We start from the raw sequence: 7625 nt of genomic DNA on the forward strand, positions 1-7625 counted from the left end.
GGGCGGCGGGGGAAGAAGGGGCCAGGGCAGACCTTGGACACAAGCAGGTGGGGACAAGAACCGAGGGCAGGGGAAGGGCGGAGCTTGGGCGGAAAGCGGGAGGCGAAGGGAAGGGCAGGCTTCTCTGGAGCCCGGGGGGCGCCCTCGCTCTACACCCTGCTTGACTCCCCGGTGGTAAGATCCCCAGGGGGGCGCCAGGGATGAACCGGGGAGTTTGGCGCCCGCGGGTGCTGAGGCGTGTGAGCCGCGCCTGCACGTGCATTTTAATCCGCTAGAGATGGAAAGTGCCTGAGAACCCCGTTACAAACCGTTCGTTCCCGGAGGCCTGGAGATGGGTCAGCTGTGTGCAGAGGGTTGCCTCGGAGCTCAGAGGGAGATGGAGCGTCACGGGGAATGTTCTGGACACATCCAGCCTTCTCCCTACTCACCCGCCCAACCAGCGCCTCAAAAGCTCCACGTGCTCACAGCAGCACTCAGTGTGGCTACAGTGTTACCAGAGAAGCTTCTAGAAATGCAGATTCTCAGCCCCACCCCAGATCTACTGCATCAGACACTAGGTCGGTTGACTCCTGAGCCAGATCTGTGTTTATTTATTTATTTATTTTTAATGTTTTATTTATTTCTAAGAGAGAGACAGACAGCGTGAGCAGGGGAGGGTCAGAGAGAGGGAGTCACAGACTGAAATCAGGCTCCAGGCTCTGAGCTGGCAGTCAGCACAGAGCCCGACGCGGGGCTTGAACCCACGAACCGCGAGATCATGACCTAAGCGAAAGTCGGACGCTTAACCGACTAAGCCACCCAGGCGCCCCAGATCTGTGTTTACTAAAGGGCTCCAGGTGAGTTTTCTGCACGCTAGGAATGCACACCGGCAACAATACGGTTTTATCAATATATGCAGAGAGCACACACGGGGACTTAAAACAGATTACACCTTCATGTGTTTCGCTTATTACCAGTTTAACCGGCTATTTAGATAGAAGTCCAGATCTTGCTGAGCTGTGAGTGTAGATAGCCATTCCATAGAAACGTGTTTCCTGAGACTTGGATGCTGAAAAACTCGAAAAGGGCATTCTTATGTTTTCGAATTTCCATGAAAATTGAAAACCAGGAGATTTGGCTTTCAAGGCAACAGGTAAACCAGCAAAGGTCACTGAGCTATGCATTCTATTTCCTCCTCCCGCCAAAATCACGTGCATGAAAAATGTGTTCCCAAACTCCGTTGTCAGGTCTTTAATTTATTTGTTCATTTTCTTTAGATAGTTAAAAATTTAAACAAATGTCTGAAGCTTCTAGTACACGTGGTGAGAGCAAATGTATATAAACCACTTTCTTTATTGGTTTGATAACATTGTTTTAATTATTCTTCTGAAATGGGATTTCTTCTTCTACTACTACTTCTTCTTCTTCTTTGACCCTTAGTGGTCTCTTTTTGTTCATTTTTATAGATGTTTATTTGATTGCCTATCTAAGATCTAAGCTAGACTGGAGCAGCATTCAAAATTCCAATCCATTCGCGGTTTTCTTCCTCCCATGGTCTGGCCTATATTTGTAAATTCGCAAAACTCCTACCGCTGTTCTACTCTGTGCTCCTGATTACCTCCTTGGTTTGGTACTTTTGCTCACCAAGCTCTACTGCGTTTTATAGGCACTTGGTCTTCGTCCCTGTCCCCTCCTAGTAATTAGTTCAGACATGTGTTGCCTGACGGCAGCCATCTGGTCATGACCTCATGCTCTTAGCATTCTTGATTAGCCCCATTTTATGGTAAACTCAGTGACAGTCATCAGCAAACACCAGGCCTTCCTGTCTCTCATATTTAGATAGATAGTTGAATTATTTTTTATAATTAATAAAGTCTCTCATAAATAAGAACAGGGAATTAGAATTTGTTCACTGTGATAGGAATCGTCGGGACAACTTTGGAACGCTGCAAGTCAAACCAGAAGACACCAGGGGGCGTGAGAGCCTTTTTTTTCCACCGTGGTCAGCCCAGTCACCTAGTTTATGAAGGAAGAACACACTTAGCTCCAATGCTGTGCTTTGTAACTTTTCCGTCTAGGAAAAGTTGTATTTTTGTATTGTATTTATTTTGTTTTTCCCCATAGTTTATTTATTTTCCTATTATGTATCTTGGTTTTACCTCTGTCCCCCTGCACTGTGTAAAAATCTAACTGGCTATGTATTAACTGAAAATAAAATATCTGGGCCAATAGGTTAATATTAGTCAGTTTCATGTAACTTACTCCCAACGCAGTAGCTGAAGCCTGAATGCACTCTCTCCTGTGTCAGACAGCACCCTTCTACTTCAGAACATCCAGATAAAAAGGTGCTTTAGGGGGAAAAAAAATATGGTAGTAGGAAGTATTTCCTAGAAAATACTAACTGGGAAAAGAATCTGACCAGTAACCAAAACAAAATGACAGGCATTATATTGTTTGCAATAAGTATTAGTTACCTGGACGTATTTATAACAGGTACTTTAGGATTGGTAGTATTCAACCTTTTGAACTACATGCACCCTAAGATTAAAAATAATTTTTCTGTCCTTACTGGAATGATACTGGAAAATTTCAAAAGAAGTGGTTTGTTCGTTTCATTTTTCAAATTGTCACTGTTCTTATAACAGTGCATTTTATACCTGCTTCCTCCAGAGGGTTGAAGTTCTGCCTGCTTTGGTGGGGAAAGGATCAGTTTGGGCCGGGGAAGCAGAGAGGATGTATCATGTAACCAATAAGAGGCAAATGACAAATGTTCTGTTCCTTTCTCTTGTCATCTCAGATCAAACTCCCCGCCCTCTTTATCCACCTGCCCAGGCTGTCTTCAGACTCCTGATAGAGTTAACATCTAGCTACATGACCTTGACAAACGATGAGGGTGATGGTTGAACTCCTTCACCCCACCTGCTAACTGGGGTTAGCTTCACCCCAACAGAATCCATCCCTCCTGACCAATCCCCAGCACCCCCACCCCGTGCACTTCCAGTCCAAGGCCTTCTCACAAGGTCCTTTGCAAACAGGTTTGCCTTCTCCGAGGCTCCTCTCCCTGCTGCAAATACCCACTGCCTCTTCTTTGCCCGGCTTAGAAGTCTCCTCTCCGATCACCTCATTGGCTCCTCTCTTCTGTGCTCAGTTGAACCCGATTTGTTTTGAGCACTCCTCACATCCCATCGGCCTCCTATAGACTGTCTTTTATCTTTATATTTCCAGGGCTTAATGCATGTCTTCCACATAGTAAATGCTCAATAAACGCTTGCTAGGTAAATAAAATCATGGCTAGATCATGGAATCATCCATGGCTGATCTTTTCTGCGGGTTTAGTATCCCTACATCCCATGAATGATATGCAGAGTTTAACTGGACCTTTAAAACTCATTCTTATGGATGGGGCACCTGGGTGGCTCCGTTGGTTAAGCCTCCAACTCTTGGTTTTGGCTCAGGTCATGATCTCATAGCTTGGGGGGTTCAAGCCCCATGTCGGGATATGGCAGCATGGAGCCTGCTTGGGGTTCTCCTCTCTCTCTCTCCCCCTCTTTCTCTGCCCTTCCCCCAGTTGTGCTGTCTCTGTCTCTCTCAAGATAAATAAAACTTAAAAAAAAACCCCAAAAACTTCATTTTTATGGAGAGCAATGCATCCAAAGGAAAGCACTCCAGATCTGAGTAATGAGTTGAACCCGCCATGTCTCTTATATAAGACATTTTTGGTTGTCCCGTATTTCAGAATCCTTCTGAAAACATGGAGACCGTTCACTCTGGCCAAGTGTTGCAGAAGGAGCATGCCTTTCCAGGATCTGTACCAGCTGATTTTCATCTCCTGACTCCACAGCTCTCAAATACACACAAGCTAACTTTTTTTAAAAAATGTTTATTTATTATTGAGAGACAGAGAGAAAGAGAGCATGAGCAGGGGAGGGGCAGAGAGAGGAGGAGACACAGAATCCGAAGTAGGCTTCAGGCTCTGAGCTGTTAGCACAGAGCCCGATGCAGGGCTCGAACTCACAAACTGCGAGATCATGACCTGAGCCGAAGTTGGACGCTTAACCGACTGAGCCAGCCAGGCACCCCACAAGCTAATGTTCTTTATACTGATTTCAGAAGCAGCTTTGTAACAACTAACTAAAAATTCAGCCATTCTAACCAAAAACTCTAATACAGGAAGTAGAATTATTTCCTCCACTGGGTGTGTCATTCCTTACCTTCAAGAGAAAAAGATACTTTAAAACTTTTTTTTTCCTGTACAGAATACACAATCTCCTCCTCCCTCACGAACCCTTTTCTTCTGCAGTTTCCAAATCGCAACAACAGCTGCCAGCAGAGACTCTTCCCCAGGGACTTGGGGGCCACTAATCAATTTCACAGCTGGAGGCAAAGCACTTGGCTGGGAAATATTTTTTGCATGACATACAAGGTGCTTCGACCTTGTGGGGGCAGCCGGAGGGTTAAGCTTCCAGAGTAAGGGAAGCTGGAGTGGAGTGAGGGGGCCGCAGGCTGCTGGGCTCCTGTGCATTGTTCACAAACCTTGCAAGGAACAAGGAGACTCCAACTTTTCCACCAGCCTCTGGGAGCAGAGAGCTGGGGGGCCAGAGCTGCCCCGCTCTACCTCTCTCAACTGTGCACAAGACCCAAACTGAAAGTGTACAAGGAAGAAACATCCTCCTTGTGGATGACACCTTACCTCGTGGTTCTTCGCCTTCAGCGGGCAGCAGAACCATCCGAATGCTCTGCCGAAACACCCCAGGGCTCTGATCCTGTGGGTCCGAGGTAAGACCTGAGAATCGGCACTGCTAGCACATGCCCTGATGCTGCTGCTGACCCCGGAAGCACTTTGAGAACCACTCCTCTTCTCTATCCAATCCATGGACTATCTTTCCCTCGAATATTTACTCACCGGAGAGTTTGTTCCTTTGTGTCTTTCTTACGCTGCTTCATTTCCCAAAGCCTTTCTTCAAATGTCAGTTTAGTCTAATCAGAGGAAGGTGGCAGACTAACAAAGCAAATGGTCAACTAATTACTCTTGCCTAATTTTAGAGTAAATACGTCAAAAGAATAATAGATAGGACTGCAACATAAAATCATAATTGTAACAGATTTCCTTTCTTTAAGCTGCAAAGCATAGTCCATTGATAAGTAAGTTTCATGAACTCAGTACACTTTGACTGAGCGTCTGTGCCAGCCTGTGGTGGGATTACCAGTGTCTCCTTCCATCCAGAGCCTTTTCCCAGAAAATCAGGTTAGCTTTCATGCACAGGTATCAGTTTGCCTCTTCATCTCCCGCCCAGAATAAATTGTCCATCAGGCCAGAGGGTCACTTCTTGTAAGTGAACATCTCCCTTCTTGCTGGAGCTCATCCCAGAGACTGTATTAGAGACTGACTCTGTGATTAAGAACATAGTTCTGGAGGGGCGCCTGGGTGGCTCAGCCGGTTAGGCGTCCGGCTTTGGCTCAGGTCATGATCTCACCATTTGTGAGTTCAAGCCTAGTGTCGGGCTCTGTGCTGACAGCTCAGAGCCTGGAGTCTGCTTTGGATTCTGTGTCTCCCTCTCTCTCTGACCCTCCCCTGCTCATGCTGTCTCTCTCTCTCTCTCTCAAAAATTAATAAACATTAAAAATTTTAAAAAAAAGAACACAGTTCTGGAGCCAGAAAGATCTGATTTAGGCCTGAAAAATGTTCCAAACCCTCAGTTGAGTTTGCATGTGCGTGTGCGTGTGTGTGTGTGTGTGTGTGTTTTAAATTATAAATTGGAGATAATTCCACGGAGAAGCACCACATCTATGCTTTGGTTGAATTCTTTAATGGTCAGGTGGTAAAGTCACTGAAGCCAAAGGCAAATATCATCATCTTACCATGGATTTCTGGGATAAGAGAGTACGCCTGAAATGTTCTTTAAAACAAGTAACCATTGGGGCGCCTGGGTGGCTTAGTCGGTTGAGCGTCCGACTTTCGCTTAGGTCATGATCTCGCGGTTCGTGGGTTCGAGCCCTGCGTCGGGCTCTGTGCTGACTGCCAGCTCAGAGCCTGGAGCCTGTTTCAGTCTGTGTCTCCCTTTCTCTCTGACCCTCCCCTGCTCATGCTGTCTTTCTCTCTCTCTCCCCTAGAAATAAATAAAAAATATTAAAAAAAAAAACAAAACAAGTAACCATTAACTGTATCAGTTATTTGGTGTCACAGTAATGCTGTGCAAACCACAAACGTCGGTAGCATACAGTAACTCTGGGTTCCCGTCTGCGGTCACCTGGCTGGTCAGCGGGGCTGACTGCTGCAGGATGGCATCACCTCTGCTCTGAGACGGTCTCTGCTCTGAGTGGTCTCCCCTACTCTGGTAGACAATTAGCTTGTTCTCAGGGCACAGCAGGGCCCCCAGAGTGGGAGCAGAAGCATGCAAACCAGTGAGACCTCCAGAGATGAGGCTCGGAACTAATCACAAAGTGAATCACAGAGCTGCTGCCCAGATTCAGAGTGGGGAAAATCGATTCCACCTCTTCAAGGGAGAGTTTCGAAGACACATCGCAAAGGCTGTGAATAGATGTTGGGGTAGAGAACTAGATTCATTTTTTTTTTTCAGTTAACGTATTACGTTACCGAGTTTTTTTGACTAAGATTTGGTCAGTCAAATGTTATAAACTCAACATTCTGGACAAGAAACAATAATATCTTTGCCATCAGCTGCTAGATTTCTGGTAGCTACCTACGTTTTACAATACTAGATAGAACCCAGTTTCACCTTTGACTGGGAGAGAAGCAAAGGATTTGAGCAGCTCATTTTAAAGTAAATATTCTATTCTTCTTCCTTTAGTCTTTATTATGGGTAGATCAGAGATGATTTATCCTGAATGTTACTGTAGGGTGATTTGGGAGTTGTTCCTGTGAAAGTTTTAGTGGCAAGGTTAACCAGCTGACTCTAAAGCATCCATAAAACCTTGAAGAATTTCCAAGTAGTATGTTTCCTTAGAGGGATCATGGCTTACACAGAATTAAATAAAAAATAAATACAGTTCTTACTTGTCACTTTATTTAATGTTAAGAGTACTAGTACACAAAAACAATTCTACAAAGTCTACAATTATAACTGATAATCCTTACTCTTCTGCCTCATATTATCATTTCAATTTGCACAAACATTTGTTGACTCAGAAAACGATGTATCTTGAAACTAACATGATTTCTTTTAGATAATCTTTAGGACTTCCATAGTTGTCGTAGTCTTGTATAATAAACAGAGGCTTATTCTTCAACTGGCTGATAGAATTCCAAACTCTAAAGGCACAAAAGAGATTTTCAGTCCATACTTGCCTATATTTGAAAGTAAAGGCTGTGTATTTCAATAGTAAAAATGAATTCCAATGTCCGCCATGCCTGTATTTCTACAAACATGTTATAAAGATTAGAGATGATGGTAGCCTGTGTGAGCCCGTGATCACTGATCGTGCACAAGCTCAGGGGTGCTGGAGATATTGTTGAAGCCGGCTTCCAAAGCTGAAGTTAAAGGCAAATGGCAGATTCCAGCTGGACGTGGAGGCTAAAATATGCTCCCAAATGGGTTTTGGAAGATTAAATGAGACAATGTATATAAACAACCTATGGCGCACACTAGGTCTTCAATAAATGACAGATACTATTTTCCACCATTTTT

This window comes from Crocuta crocuta, unplaced genomic scaffold (genome assembly GCF_008692635.1).
Source record: "Crocuta crocuta isolate KB4526 unplaced genomic scaffold, BGI_CrCroc_1.0 scaffold258, whole genome shotgun sequence".
Lineage (NCBI taxonomy): Eukaryota > Metazoa > Chordata > Mammalia > Carnivora > Hyaenidae > Crocuta > Crocuta crocuta.